The 17,001-nt window shown below is 44.3% G+C and overlaps 1 protein-coding gene and 1 long non-coding RNA gene across 2 annotated transcripts in view; one reads left to right on the forward strand and one right to left on the reverse strand.

Annotated features, from left to right (window-relative positions):
• LOC145442848 (bystin-like) overlaps positions 1-17,001 on the reverse strand; it is a 360,604-nt gene that overhangs the window by 333,711 nt on the left and 9,892 nt on the right. The window lies entirely within an intron of this gene.
• The window catches only part of LOC145443014 (uncharacterized), a 301,527-nt gene that overhangs the window by 109,769 nt on the left and 174,757 nt on the right, over positions 1-17,001 (forward strand). The gene's annotated exons all lie outside the window — the stretch shown is intronic.

A 17,001-nucleotide genomic window follows, 5' to 3' on the forward strand; every position in this document is an offset into this window, starting at 1 on the left:
CATTTGACAGGGGATTGTAAGCAAATGGTTTGAAGGCCACAATTTCACAGTGAAATGGACATTGGCGAACATAAAATTATGTGAATATTTGAATGCAAACCGAGAATCTTGGTTAGCTGTTTCATGCGATCATCGAGATATACCATTGGAAATATCATCACCGATCTCGTTATGGAACGCAGACTATAGATTAGCACGGACCGACACCGGCTTTTGCGTGAGATCCGCAATGACGTAGGTAGGCTAAGTATCAGATCAGCGAGCATCTCTACCATACTCGACCTCGAAAACGAAATAACTGCCTCAATCATTGAGTATCAACTTTAAGACTTGGCACCGCGTTCGATACTAAAATCAAGACATACCGTGCAAAAGCTCATGACAGATCTAGGTATGGAACATCGTTAACATCAATAGAGACCAATAACGGCTTTTGCGTAAATTTGTTAGCGATAAATGAAGAGTCAGCTCTTACTCGACTTTGGAAACGAAAAAACCACCCACATAGTTCAGTGACAAACTTAAAACTTGTTACAGCGGTCGATACTAACACTTACCGTGCCAAATGTCATGACCGATCTCGGTATAGAACATCGTCAAAATCAATGGAGACCAATACCGGCTTTTGAGTAAAATCTGTTTGCTGTACTATGTACATTGTACAAGTACATTGTACATGACAGATCAGCACACACTGAACTTCGGAAACGGTATTACTACCCTTATCTTTAAGTAGCAAGCCTGAAACTTGGAGCAGTGTTAAATACTACCTTCACGACATATCATACCAAGTTTCAAGAATTATTATGGTGCGAAACACCGTCAAAATCGACATATAGCAGCAAAGGTCGACTCAACGCATATTACGGTAACCGAGTTCAACTATAGATACGATTGTTACATCACACCTTAGGGGCGACCAGGCATATTTGCCCCGGTTGCTCCGCCATTTTACGAATAGGAGAGAGTAAATCACCGTTTCTTTATTGTGCGCGGCTTTGAGAGAATATATAGTTAAAGATTGTTATGAGCGCTACCGGGGCAAACCCCGGCTAGGCATTCACAAAGCGAAAACACAGAAGAGAATTCGATTTTCGCAGAGACTTCGCTATGTATGGGCATTTGCAAGCGAAAGCACAAGAAGAACGCGGGTTTCGCTGTGATCTCGATATACATTGATTGCTGTGCGTCTATAAATGGTTAAATTGTTATTGAACAGAATTTTAGGTGGGGCAATGCCCCAGTTGCCCTATAGGACGAGCCGCCACTGCTGTACAGCAGGGGTCACCAACCCTTTTGCCAGCAAGAGATACTTCCTGGTTACTGATTGAGGCAAGAATTAATGAATTACGGCGCACTATGATTGTATATATTATACAACAATAGTCAACTCGAATTTTTAAATGTATGTCACACTTATTTTCCGTCATGTTATCTATTTCTATATCAGTCAATTGGAAGCCTGGCATTGCATTTTATCAACTAGTGTGCTGTACTCTGGTATGTAACTTGACACTGCAACTCTGAGTGAGTGTTCCAGATCTGCATTACTGAGGCATGTTCTATGTCTGTTATTGATGAAGTTCATGTCCGAAAAGGCTGATTGATTCACAACGATAAGTTGAACCAAACACGTTTGTCACCTTTATAGCTGCTGCTCTTACACAAATGTACTTTTCCGTGTCAACAAGGCACCAAACGTTTGCTGCAGTCTGGTGGGATTTGAGGGGGAGGTCATTTTGCAGTGTTAAATTTCAATCGCCAACTTTTCAGCACCCGAAACTGACAGATTTCATTCTACCAGACAGCAGCAACGATTACAGAACGTTAGAAACATGGTGTTTTAGTAATTATTTGTTTTCAAGCCTTTTAAGATAGGCTGTTCCGACCAGGGCTTTGGAGCAGCCGGAAATTTAAAGTGCTCCAGCTCCGGCGCTCTCTTTTATCATACATTAGCTCCGGCTCCAGCTCCGGAGCCGCATTGTAACCACTGCTCCGGATCCAGCTCCGGCTCCGGCTCTGAAATTATCAAATGGTCCTGTCTATATCAGGGGTGGCCCGCAAATGTGGCCCGCGAGAGGGTTTTGCGTGGCCCGTGAGGTAATGTCTTATTATATTATGGAAAATGAATTGCTCAGATTGTGAACTTGCAATGCAAAACAAAAATTACAATTCTGGCTGCGACACTTGGAATGTTGATGACTAAAATATCAATTCCGACGCATTGGCAGATCCAGGGTCCAGTCACATTTTCAGTAAATCGTCGTACATTACAATAAACTAAAATAGTAGCGAAATTTTTCTTCACGCTTCGCGTGTTTAATTGTCACACGATTTCTTGCTTGGTAGCCTACCCCCTACTGAAAATGAAAAAAAACGCCTAATTAGCCCGATTGAGTCTATTCGCAATTACGGAAGAAAGTCTTTTGGCGTTTGAGCTCGCATAAAAATCGTCGACGGTGAAATGTAGGCACAAAATAAGTGTCGCATATTATCTGAGACCTTCGATATCGATGTGTCCAGACGCCGAATAGTCGTGTCCTTGCAAACTGAGCCTAGCGGGTAGTATACAATAGACCCGCAATACTCACCTAGTTTATTTATAAACTTAGAAAATTTTACCCGCTTGGCGTGGCTAGTGAACCGCGCACTCGTTCGTCAATTGCATGTGCCCCTTTAGCAGAAAAGGTTGGCCATTCCTGGTCTATATAGATTACTAATCTACTAATAGGTTAGTTATCTATAGTAATCTAGAGTCCGTCAGCCGTCAGTAACATCCAATGTAGCAACAAATACATATAGGTGCCGCCGTGCCGGCTTGTGACTTCATACTGAATATTTGTCAATTGTCGACAACATCATAGTTGCACTAGAACGCAATTTAGGCTACTCCGTGCCATTGCTGTGCAAGTGTGCATAGCATTAAAATTCAGGCCTGGTGTTCAATTATGATGAATCAGCAGATGTGGTTGTTGCATATATAATAGCATCCTATGAAATATGTCGGAGCCGGAGCTACTCCTCAAATAACGGGCTCCAGCTCCGGCTCCGGCTAAATTTTAGGTAGAGCTCCGGCTCCGGCTCCAGCTCCGGTGAAAATGCACGGCTCCGGGGCTCCGGCTCCGGGCTCCGGCTCCGGCTCCAAAGCCCTGGTTCCTACCACTGTAATAGTCTGCAAACCACCAATTATTGGTTATTTAAGTTGTCGTAAAATTAATTGTAAATGTTACTCGTCTTCGTATCTTGGTTCCTTACTTTCGTCCTACGTTATTGCGTTCGTTCGGTCGTATGTTGCAGTTGCTGAATAAAGAGTCAGCTATCTTCATCAAGTTGTATGCTGCTGTTGCTGTACAGTGCCTGCTATCTTCATCAAGTTGTATGTTTCTGTTGCTACACTAGTTGGCAGCTACATCTTCATTCGAATCCTTCTTCAGCGTGGTCATGGAATACGTGTATGAATTGCAACGATCAGCATCCGTAGATAACCCATAGAGAGGCTTCTGCGTCTATCATCCACAGAGCATGATTCAGACTGCCGCGCAGAAACACATGGTAATAAACTGCCTTGAGTGTAAGAGAAATAAGCCGTGTCAAAAGATACAATACGTAATGGGCATACAGATATTGAAAATCTTCACGGCTATCTGCTAACGAATAGTAATGTTGTTTACTACTTTGGCATTGTCCGGGACGTCGAGCTACCATACTACTTTGGAATTGTCCTGGACGTCGAGCTACCATAACGGAACCCCCTGTCATTTCAAGACCGCATTCCGTCATGTCGCCTTTATAGGAAGTAATTCGTATCCTACGTCTTTGATTTCATGTGGTTCTATTACATGTTGGTTAGGGTTACCATATTTTGTAAATCTGAAAAGAGGACACTTTTTTAAAATTTTCAGACTCGCAATACCGGAGGAAAATCGTGAAAATATTATAACTTTTTTGCACTTCGTGGTCAGTTGACTAAAAAACGGTCAACTTTCTCGCTCAGCTCCCAAAATACAGTTTTTCTTTCATATTATCAGTCGGTTGACTAAAAAAAGGTCGACTTTCCGGCTCAGCGTCCGAAATAGCCGCCGGACAAAGAGGACATTTGGGCGTCCTCCGAGGATACTTTTGAAAAAGTCAAAGAGGACAAATCCTCGTAAAAGAGGACGTATGGTAACCCTAATGTTGGTATATTACTAATTGTAATTGCGGATATTTGATACCAGCATTTCAAGCGTTGCTTTGTCATTTGTAAGTTACATGTTGGTGTGATTGATTTAGCTATTCTTGTTTAAATCAATCTACATATTTAAAGGCTCACTGACGAATCTGACGAATATGTGGATTACTGTTGTATCACGAGGCTAGTTTAGTTTTAGTGCACCTACTTCACAAATATGGTCTTGACAGTCTTAGACCAAGGCAGCATGACCCAGACAGCACGACCCGCTATCTGTTGAGTTTAGGTTGAATGGGAGATTACATTGATTTGGTTCGCCGCAACTGCATCCGCAACTGCATCCTTTTCGCGTAACTACTATCTTACATCAGCATGACAAATCTTTGCCTGTGCGAAGCGCTTCTAGTTACCAGTTGCTAAACACTGCTAAGCTGAATGTTTGACTTACATCAGATCTTTATACGTATACGGGATAAAATATTGGCTCCTCTTTGCAATAGCAAGACATTCGTCACACGAAGTATTGAAATCCTTCTAGACCGGTTCGCAACACGCATATCTCAATAAATTCGTATTCGCCAATTATATGACATTCGCTGCGTTGGAGGAAACGCTATGGAAAGCTCAAGATATCGCCACTCGCAATTCTTCTTTATTTTATCTTCATTATTTTATTTTAGAGACACACGCAATCTTGAATAGTAACAGATCCGCAATCCAGCGTACGATGATCCCTTTCGCCACATGAACATCTGCAATATTGGTCCACAATAAATGATCATCAAAATTGATAAAAAGTCAGCATTTTAGGCTCTCCTTCCGACGATTATTTATCAGAAACCTGATGTTCGACGATTGGTCGACAAGTCGACCTGTATTGAACTGGAGATAATGTCGCAAATTTTCGCTTCACTTCGTCCCCAGAGACCCCTTCTACGCCTGGTCTTTTCACTGCCCTTAAGGTAGGATGAAGGATATATTCACCTTCTGGCCGCGCTAGGTCAACCCTATTGGTAATTTCATATGTAGGCTAACTATTAATTTTCAGTCCTTGTGTAACTCAAGTGATCAGATTTGCCGGTAGAGCTATTGCTAATTACATTGTTACATGTTGTAATTTATAGGGTTCAGACTGCAAGGGCCGGTAATTAAGTCGCCTATTGATGATAAACATTTGTACAATGGTTTCGGCCACATGGGGCAAATATTTTCGGTCGAGGTTTCCTCACGCCGATCGATTTGGCAACGCACTTATTTGAGATGAATGTTGGCACGAACTTCATTATGTTTCGATGCTTCGTAGCGGGGGTGAAAATGACCACCGAAGTACCTATTTCTAAAGATGATGCGTAATATGTTGTCTGGGGGTGCGACAGTAAATCCCACGAAGCGCGAACACAAGTTCAATAAATCTCCCCGTAATCTCTTTAACTTATTTTGATCTATGACATAAATTGGGGCCTCCTTCAAACTCGCCGCCGGAGAGTTTATGGTGTGACTGTTACGGTCCTCGTTAAAACACGTTGCCGGTCTGTCAGTCGTGAAATCAGTATAATTAGTATAAAACGTAACCAGATTTATCAGGATACAAGAATACTATAGATGCAGGAGTACTATAGTTTCGGTAGTCGGCGACTTGCAAATAGGAAAGTGGCGTCGGAGTTGAATATGTGTTCATTGGGATTGGGAATTGTAATCTTCGGCTATCTCGATATGTGTTCTAAAGCTGCATCCTTTAGATTTGCGGAAGCACACAACCAGGGTTGTAACCAAGTCACAAGGCTCCGAGTCACAAGTCAATCTCACTTTATAGTTTTGACTCGAGTCAAGTCGAGTCATTTTCAATTCACCACCGAGTCAAGTCCGAGTCCAAGTCAGCGATCAGAATGTCGAGTCCGAGTCATGGTATTGTGACTCGAGTCCGAGTCCAAGTCAGTGTGTTAACTGCTCAATTTCCAGTTAAATTCTTGCTAACCCACTTTTTATAACTCTACTTGGTGATATCAAATGGTTCGCATTTATAATATACTAATTTTCCTCACTTTTAGCAGTTTCTCGTCGCATTTTCAAGTACCAGTACCAATGGACAAAATCCCAATAATGTGGTAACTTAACTATTCTTCGAAATTACAGTGAAATGTCGGTCTTGGCCGTTTGAGTATCGAGTCATATGCAGAGGTGGTCAGTAACGAAGTACTTCTACTTTTTGAAGTACTTGAAGTAGATTTTGCCTACTCACAATACTTTTTAAGTAGTTATGATTCTAGACTACTTCTACTTCTACTTGACAGTTTTCAGTTTATCAGGTAAAAATAAGCGTAGAATAACTACTTACTTACTTACTTGTGAACCACGACTCCTACTTCTACTTGAGTAGAAATTCTGGCGTTACTTCTACTTCTACTTGAGTAGCGACGGTGACTACTTTGGCCACCTCTATGACTTGGTACGAGTCATGCGCAATGACTCGAGTCCAAGTCGAGTCAATACACAGATTGATTCGAGTCGAGTCGAGTCATTTCCGAATTTTGCGAAAATGACTCGAGTCAAGTCGAGTCATCAGAAAATCGTGACTCGCGTCGGACTCAAGTCGAGTCATGACTCGAGTCATTACAACCCTGCACACAACCAACAGAGATTCGGTCTGGCACGAATTTCATGTGACCAGACAGTGTTAAGTCTGGGTTTAAAATCCTCGACATTACCACACTGGCGACGTCGATATGTTATGGGCATTACAAATGAATACTGCGATTTCCGATAATGTCCCCTTTCTCACGCCATACTTCATTTTTAACCAATGTAGTCCTTGTAGAAATCGGGAATGTGACCGTTATTGCAATGGCGATTCGCATCACACCAATAACCCTGAGGGCAATCCCCGACTGTATTGCGATTTCCTGCTCAGAAATTATTCGTCAATTCCAAAATGACTTTCCAGTAATTGAGCACACCCTACTTACCAGGAAGACAAGCGTGTCCGTGGCAGAAGAAACCCGCTGCACAGTCCGGCGAGCTTTTGCACCACACGGCTATGAACTGCAACACGATTATTCGAACGGGGAATCGTAAGTACTTTATCCACCACTATCTACACTTACCATTTGTACATTCTCCATGTTCGCAAGTGTAACCGTGGGAAATTACCGTCCCTTTCCAGAATTTACTAAAATAAATTAGGTTGTTTGAAAATGAGTATCCAAGACTTTTCATCTCATCTGTATAGTTACTTGTTGGATAACAACACCTCATGCGACACTCATAAAACCACGGGCAATCATTACGGTCTTTGTGGCACGTTGTCTCTGTGAATTATGCATGGTGTTTATTCAAAGTACAAGGCTCTCATACTTGCCTGGAAAGCATTGATGTTTATAGCTGCTGCAATAGTAGCCATGGGAGCAGTCGTAATCACTCGTGCAATCTTTATTAAAGTATTAGTATTATAGGCATAACACTTTAATATAACTTGAAATTCCAAATTTTACTTTTTATGATCTGTATATATTTCGAGAGTAATGTGAATGTACTAAATCAAGCGTCACCAACACGTGGGGCAAGAAAATATAGGCTAATTTGCGGCCAGCCCTCTGATTTGAGATTTCAAAAGAACGCTTAGTAAAGCATTTTGCAATGCTGAAATTGATTTCACTTTCAACATATTGTTGTTGCTCAAAATAAACTATTCTCCCGCGCCCAATATCACCATTCCTCGCTAGCTGAAACGGCACCCATCGGGGGAAAATCAGCTGATCCGAATGGGCACATTGCCTTGGCGTGCGATGATCCAGACACTACAAAGACGAGACGATTAGAATACGGCTCGGGGCTTCCTAAAAGGCTCAAGCATTGCGGAGCTATGTATCGTGTCCCGCCAGCCGGCGTTGCCAGGTTTCGTGCGCTGTACCACCGTGCTCAAAATAAGAGTGATGTTCATGATACTTTTTGTTTGAATTCTTCATTATAATAGTATGTATTTTGTGGTTAGTATGCCTGTCAATCATGTTAGATAGCACAGAGTTATTGTGACGTGGCTACTAAACAGTGTGGCCTATTCTGTCTCGACATTGCATCATTGCGGCCGTGCCATTTACGAAATTTGAAAAAGAAATAAATATACTTACTATCTGCAGCCCATACCTTCACGGTAATCTGTAGGGCCATTTTTTTACCTAAAAGAGGAAAATTTTAACCTAAAAAGACAAAGTTTTGACTTTTATCGACCTAAACCACCTGAATTGTGACCAAATTCTGACCTAACGTATGCAAATTAGGTGTTTTCCCACAAAATGGTAAAATTGTACCACTTATCTTCTGGTTGGAGCTGGCTGTCCTAGTGAAGTAGTCTGGCCTGAAAAAAAACTGTTTGGCTTAGAAACAGACGAACTTTTACATGAAAAAAGTAGTATTTTAACGAAATCCGGCCCTATGAAGAATTCCAGTAGTTACAATACGTACTATGGTAGAAATAATTAAGATTTGTTGTATTACGACGAGAGATACTTTTTTACATTCTTGGGTAGAAAGTGTACGTCCTTACTAATAATTTTCCAAGAATGGAGAAAGAACGTTCAACAGCAGCAGTTCACTACTACGGTAGTGCATTGAAAAGCCCAGAATGAAAGTGAGCCGTGCTACAAGTCGGCAGCAATTACTTCGTTTCCATGCTCGGCCGATATGCCCATTTTCGAGAGACTCGGCCGATGAACGAGAGAATTTTGTTGCGCATTTACAGTGATGCACACCCACGTCGGCCGACTCGTCGGCCATCTAGTAAATCCTTCGGCTTAGCCCTTCGGCCATGCTTGCGCTGTGTCTTCGATTAGCTAATTGGTATTCGCTACTTACAATACACTTTTCGTATCAAATTAACCATGGCTGCACTTCGGACGGATCTTGGACGCCTTGAGAAACCAAGAATTATGATCGCAACGGAATTTAGTAGTACCGGTACTGCTACGAATTACCCGTAGGCTACCGAAATCTTCGCGATCTGATCACATACGCTGCTGCCACAATTCGAAGGTTTGCGTTCGATGGTGCATGGATACAATACAAACTACACCGCTTGACCACAAACTAGGTGAACTTATTCACATTCCCCTGGTAAGCAAATAATCGACAGGACACTGGACGTTCATGTCTGAATCACGACGACGGAACAGTAGTACCGGTAGACTACTGGAGAAGTTACTATTCTGTGCTCGAAATTATTGGACCACGATATCCCATATCTATATCCCCCACATACTAAGATATGCCACCAATTTTCATCTTTTATCCATCTTATTTTATCTTCTGTTAGTTTTAAGCAATTGGTTCATCGTGACCATTTTACATGTTGGATGCATTTCGTGTTCAAGGTCAAAGCGTGTTATTTGATTGAATGACCGCTACAAGTCTTTTCGGCTCATTCCTACCGAGTCATTTATCGCAATCTTCTGATTATTATTAAATTGTTACTGAGTAAGTAAGCCAAAGACGTCATCGCGATCGCTTCGCCCACCTAGTTCGGCCAAGTCACGGTTGGGTTACGTCTGCTCATGGAAACACGGCCGACATGTACAACGCATGCGTCATGGCCTTTCGGCCGACCGTCGGCCGAGCATGGAAACGAAGTAAATGACCACGATGGGGACGCATGAGAGCGAGAGAGAATAAAGAATGACTGCGAGAGAGATCGAAGGACGTTCCCAAGATTACAAAAAAGCAAAGACCTCTGAACATTATGAAATTTCGTGTCGTGGAGCATAAGGCCTAAAAAGGCTATAAGCTCCACTGTGTTGTGCCCATTAATACATACATACATACAACGGCAGCAGTTGTTGGCTAACAATATTCAAGTTGTGCGTACACTGTTGGTGACACACCGTGTTGCTTCATCTTGGCAATGTTGTCTACATCACAATTTTGCATCATGCGATTCTTAATATAAGAACATGCAAGGCACAAGAAGTCTTTCTTCAGTTATGATATTGCGGTACGTTGACCATAACACCATGTCTACCTATTTGTTTTATTTTACCGTTTATGATTCACAATGAGCAGACAATTGGCCGTTTACAATGGCAGGCCTGTAATGTAGGCTACAAGCTGTCAAATATCAAATGATAAGTTTACCGACAGTGCAAAATCTACGATACAGACGAAATGCAGAAGTCAAAAATTTTTTGACTCAGTAAACAATTTAGACAAATTTTGACCTAGCAGAACTGTATCTAAGCTCAGCTGTACAATTGATATTATGCTATATCATTATTCAATAGCGATTTTTCAGATTCCTGCAGTGTTGGGATGACTCGAGTCACCTTTTTCGTATGACTTGACTTGACTCGGCGTATCAAGAATGTGGATTGACTCATGACTCGGAGCAAAATTCACGAGTCAATTTCAGAGTCGTCAAGTAGGCTAATAGCTGTCGATAAAAATCACTGTATCTTGGATATGTTCGGATTGTTCGCGAAACGCTGCAGTAACCCGCAGTGTTGGGATGACTCGAGTCATGACTTGACTCGAGTCAGACTCGAGTCAACTTTTCGGATGACTTGACTTGACTCGAGTCACTTTGCAAAAATGACTTGACTTGACTTGACTCGACGCTTCAGAAATGACGATTGACTCGTGACTCGAAGCACAATTTTCGAGTCAATTTCAAGTCATCAAAGCAATCGATGTCGACTAAATCGCTGAATCTATACCTTACATGTTTTCGACACGCAGTTGTGACCTGTGACAGCAGCCAGCCTTTCGATGACTGTGTAACCAGGTGTCCCGTGGGACTGCGAAAACAATTGTACACGGGATTGAAACAGCTCAGCTTGAGCCGGACTAGAGTACCGGTGCGAGTAATGACGGACTTCGAGTATCTTCAACTGACTGTTATAAGTCCAGACCACAGACACAATAATATCCCCGTTACGATGTATTGTAGAATCAAGGTCAATCAGTCTGGTCCAATAACATAACGTTAAAAAATACGCTGGCAATACTCTGAGAAATTACAATAACATCAATTAGAATGTAAGAGCGATAAGACCACCCTGTTAACTGCGCGACGTTCTCAGACAAAAGAATGAACACGTGCGCTCGATGCCTAGTCTCGTTCTGTGAGGTAGTCATGTGTAACGAACCGTAGAATACGGGCGGAAAGCCACCGTGACATAGCCGCCCCCGTGACGAAACGTAATTGCAAAGGCGGTTATCGGTGAGCCACAAAAAAATGAAGGAATGGTGGTTTCCAGCTTGACAATGGGGGAGTGAAGAAACATGTAAAACAAAAGCAATTGTACCGAACGCTGACACAGTGCCAGTAAGCGAAGTCAATGTACAAAGAAAAAAGCACAACATTGGCAAGTGGGGTGCGAGATTGGCAAGATACAAAGAGCATGCAATAAAAGAGAGCAAAATCATTCAAGCTCAAGACGACACAACTTGCGGATGTCGCGACTATAAGTACCAGTGGGAGTACGCACAGTAACTTTTCGAACCAGCCCATGGCCATCCGGAAATGTTTGTTCAATGTTCAACTATGGCTTTCGGCCATTTACCACGGGTACAGAGGAATCAGTCATGAGTTCCAGCCTGGGAATGCTTGGGGCATTCTTCGGCATGACTCTGGAGATTCCTCTGACGAAAGAAACGTGAACCTGTCCGTCAGGATCCTCAAAACGGATGTAACAAAATCAGAATAACCATGTGTGCTGGCATCAGCAAATGCATGGAGCTGAATATTCACTGGCGAGAAACCAGGCGGCTTGTAGCATCTGGGAAACGACAGCTTTTCGAGTTCTGGGAGTGAGTCGACCCATTTTTTCCATTTTGCTTTAAAACTATCGTCGATCGGTGTGTCCCAATCCAGGTCGTCACAAGATATTTTCTGTAGGAGCAGTCTTGCCGGTAACAGGAACGGGCTTAGATATCCGAAGGGAGTGTAGATCTGAGCGATCTGGCTGGCGATGCCTCTTCGAGTAAAAGGCTTAGGTTTGATGTTAGTGCGGGCGCAAAGTGAGTCCTCATTCATGTTCCAGATAATTCCCAACGTACGTTCGTTACCGGAATTTGTGAAGTCGAGATCCACCAGGTTGGCAGCACGGGCGTCTTCGGGAATCCACGATATGATCTCGGTCGTGCCGCTAGCAAATTTTGTAAGGTTGAAACCGTAGTGAGCGAAAAGTGTTCGCAGCTCTTCGATGACTTTGATCGAAGTTTCAAGGTCGTCTGATGGATGTAGTATGTCGTCGACATATGTGTTACATAAGATACAGTCAAGCGTAGGCTTGTCGGCACTGGTGCCGTTCAAAAGAACGATCTGACGAAGACAGAATTGAGCAACGCATGGTGAAGACGTGCTACATAAGATACAGTCAAGCGTAGGCTTGTCGGCACTGGTGCCGTTCAAAAGAACGATCTGACGAAGACAGAATTGAGCAACGCATGGTGAAGACGTGCTTCCGAAGACATGAGACGTCATCTGGTAATCCATCGCTTTTCCATCTAGTCTGCTGTCTTCAAACCAGAGGAAGCGTAGGCTATCAGAGTCTTCCGGATAGGTCTGAATTCTCGAGAACATCTGGGCGAGATCGGCAACCCAAGCGTACCTGCCCATACGAAAACGGCATGGTACTCCAATTAGAGAGGAGTTGACGTCAGGCCCGCTGGGCAGTTGGCTGTTCAAACTGATGCCCGAGAATTTGCGGCTCGCGTCGAATACGATTCGCATCTTCTGTTGTCGGGTGTGGAAATGGATGAGATAAAAACTCCTTTCGGATGAAGGAAGTAGGTCGGGCGGGACTACCCGTGCATAGCCTCGAGACAGGTATTCGTCGATTTTTTCTTTATACTTGCGAAACAACTCAGGATCTTTCTGGAATTTCAAGCGTTGGTTTTCGAGCGATTTCTCGGCAGCTCCATGATTATATGGAAGCTTCACTTCTTTCGTTCTCCATGGAAGACCGACTCGGAAACGGCCGTTCAATATGTGCGCGGTTTCTTTCATAGTCGACAGAGCTTGTTCGTCTTCGATCGAATTTTGCGATTCATAGGGATCAACCCAAACGTCCGAAAAATCAGCGTTACAACTAGAGCAAATTGGCAATTTTGGCGACTCATATTGGTTTAAAATGGTATTCTCGGCATGCACGAAATTCATATCGATAAAATTCACACTATTGGGCTTAAAGCCAGATTTGACAAGGGTGCGGTCGGCGCCAGCAAGGGACCAACCGAAAACCGAGAGCTCGGCACCGGGCAGACCATTTTTGGGCCTGACGATTTCTGTATTTGGGTACTGCATTAGGAAATCTTTTCCTATGACAAGGTCGACGTCATTCGTATCGGCAACCGGTATGTTAATATGACTGAGGTGATCACATTTAGAAATAGTATCAACATTCGGCGTATGATCTTGCACATCGGGAAAATGAGAAGTCGCGAGCACATTTTTCATATCGATAACTGTGCTTTGATCAAGGGCTTGCACAGTAAGAGAAATCACCTCTACCTCCCCTTCGAAAACGCCACCCGCGGTCGACGTTTCGCAAACCATTCGATCACCCTGAATATTTAATTTTTTACGCAGGCGGTGTGTGCACAGAACATGACCACAGCCTGGGTCTAGGAATGCGTTGGTGACCACTCTAACATTTGAATCGGGGGAGGTGATTATAACCGGTACAACAGATAACCGCACGGGATTTACTTTCCCGTTTAGCCAAGATGACATCGTGTTGACGTCTGCGGTTATTTTATTTTGAAAACCCCCATGAAGTAGGGTGTGATGCGACGCTCCGCAGCCGCTGACGTAGCACTTGCGATCTGACTTGCACGTACGGGCTTCGTGCCCGTAGCCCAGGCAGTTGGCACATACCGGCTTTTTTTCTATATATTTCTTGCGTTCGGCTGGAGTCTTCTGGTGGAAGAGGTCACATTGGTAGAGCGGGTGCGAGTCGTCGCAGAGGTGACAGCGAGGCGTTGGCTTCGTATGTGAAGAGCTTTGTCTTGGTTCGTTAGTGACAGCGACGGGACGATCGACGGACGTTGCATTCATTTGCGTCTTTCGAGGTGGAAACTTGGTAGCTCTGGCGAACGGCATGCTCGACACGAATTTTCCAAGTCGAGTTCTTGACGTACCAGCTTGTCTACCAACGAAGGCGACAAAATCTTTAAACTGCGGCTCGTACCCGTTTTCCATCTTTTCTTCATACTTGCTAGAGAATTTTTGTATGAAGTGGCGGGGAAAACGCTTCATTATCGCGTCAGAGACTGCCGGTGCATTTACTTGGGCCATTGCGCCAAGTTGCGAGAGGATGTGGTTTGCCGACCGAAGCTGATCATAGGCCCCAGCCAGTTCACGATTATCATTAGGGTTAACATCATCCCCATGCATCAATTCATCAATGAAAGCGTCAATAACATAGGAGTCTCGGCCAAAGCTATCATGTAGGACGTTACGGGCATGTAAGTATGCGTCCTCGCCATACCGATTAGCACTGCAGCCAGCAAGTGCAGATTTAGCGTCGCCCGTACAGTACGATATCAGCTTGTTAAGCTTGGTACGGGCGTCGTGCCTTTCACTAGGATTGGCATTTATGGGTTCAAAAGCACTATCGAATTCGTTCATGAACCGGTAATAATCTCGCGGGTTGCCATCGAAACTGGCAATTGTAACAGTGTTGAGGTCCATGCTACGCTTCATGGAGACTAACATGGAATTCACCGAGGCAAGATAGGGGTCGTTATTACAGTTCGCCGGGCTATCCGGTGTCATTAGGACGGAAGGACCGTAATCGCGCGGTTGATAAGGGCCAGGAGTGATACTACTGCGGTTATGTACGGGATTACTATAGCCAGAAAGCGCGAAATCTCCTTGCTCTCGATACCGGGGAATAGAATCGTCGTGCTCGGAAAACGAAAAACGGTCCGGGCGGCGGTAACTAGTCATTAATCGATTGCGAGAATGAGAGCGAAGATCGGTGTGCGCGTTCGGCGCAGTACGAATATCGGCGGGTTGACCGCGAACATGAGAACTAAGATCAGTGTGCGCGTTCGGCACAGTACGAATATCGGCGGGTTGACCGCGAACATGAGAACTAAGATCAGTGTGCGCGTTCGGCACAGTACGAATATCGGCGGGTCGACCGCGAAAATGAGAACTAAGATCAGTGTGCGCGTTCGGCACAGTACGAATATCGGCGGGTTGACCGCGAACATGAGAACTAAGATCAGTGTGCGCGTTCGGCACAGTACGAATATCGGCGGGTCGACCGCGAAAATGAGAACTAAGATCAGTGTGCGCGTTCGGCACAGTACGAATATCGGCGGAGTGGCCGCGAGGACGATGAATGAGATCATTGTGCATAGTAAACATGAAATCGTTTTGCCGACGATGAATATCGACGAGCGTATTACGAGGATAAGAAATATGTTCATTGACAAAACGTTCAGCCTGCCACTGCGGAGTGCTTCGAGGGTCTGAACGAGTGGCCGGCCCAGCATCTAGACTACGCGAACAAATAGGCTGGGAATGTGAGCCTAGCTCCCTAGCCTGGTAACTATAGGTATCCGCTGCGAAACTGACGGACGGGCGACAGTTACGATTAGGGTTTTGAACTAGAGCATGCGCGACTTCTACCTTACTTGCTTGTGCGGTTGGCTGATGGTTGGTTGTCAACGATTGGGTTACCGCCGGCTCGTTAGCCAGTCTTTGCCCAGTACTACTGCCTGTTGCAGACGCTGGCGTTCCCCAGGGAACGAACCACGATGCGTGAGTAGCAGCCAAATTCAAAGGTTCAGTACTCGCAGCAATGTTTTCTGTGTCGGAAATGATCGACCCTCGTGATCCGATAGAACCGGCAATTGATGCTTCTTCCTCGGCGGCTTCCAAGTTCGAGGTAGCTTCGAGAACCTCAAATCTACCTTCAAATTCGGCATCGATTGTAGCTCTTCTCTGTTCTTGTCTCAGTTTAATCCTCTCGAGTGCCAGTCTAGCGTTGCGGACTGTTGCTGGTGTTCTGGACGGCGTGACGGAATGAAGACTTGATGGTTTCTTCGAAGTTTGGGCATTAATGTAGTCGATGGTAACTTCGGAAGAAGAGTTCGTGCTTCCTTCTTGGTAGGATTTGTAGGCGTGACGTGCATTGACCTGTGCGCGTGAAGCTGTTGCGAGCAGCTTTTCTATTTGTGGTATCGAATCTCGAAGGGCGTGATCCTGTTCAACGCTTCTGATCAATCGGTCCAAGTCGGCGGCGACTTGAACGCAGAGTTCTTCTAGTTCGTCTCTGAACTTGACAACGTGTTTGATGGGCGAAGCATTATCGATAGAGGAAATGAAAGCACGCTCGACTTTCAGGAGAGCGGCGCTGGAATTTTCGAGGACCTGGTCGATATACTGCTTGCTCCGGTACTGTTGATCAGCAGCTTGCAGTGTTGTATCCATATCGAGGTCAGTCAGCTCTCGTATTTTTTAACTTTTATGTCCCGTGGGACTGCGAAAACAATTGTACACGGGATTGAAACAGCTCAGCTTGAGCCGGACTAGAGTACCGGTGCGAGTAATGACGGACTTCGAGTATCTTCAACTGACTGTTATAAGTCCAGACCACAGACACAATAATATCCCCGTTACGATGTATTGTAGAATCAAGGTCAATCAGTCTGGTCCAATAACATAACGTTAAAAAATACGCTGGCAATACTCTGAGAAATTACAATAACATCAATTAGAATGTAAGAGCGATAAGACCACCCTGTTAACTGCGCGACGTTCTCAGACAAAAGAATGAACACGTGCGCTCGATGCCTAGTCTCGTTCTGTGAGGTAGTCATGTGTAACG

This window comes from Botryllus schlosseri, chromosome 7 (assembly GCF_051294905.1).
Source record: "Botryllus schlosseri isolate E-star chromosome 7, Bs_hap1, whole genome shotgun sequence".
NCBI lineage: Eukaryota > Metazoa > Chordata > Ascidiacea > Stolidobranchia > Styelidae > Botryllus > Botryllus schlosseri.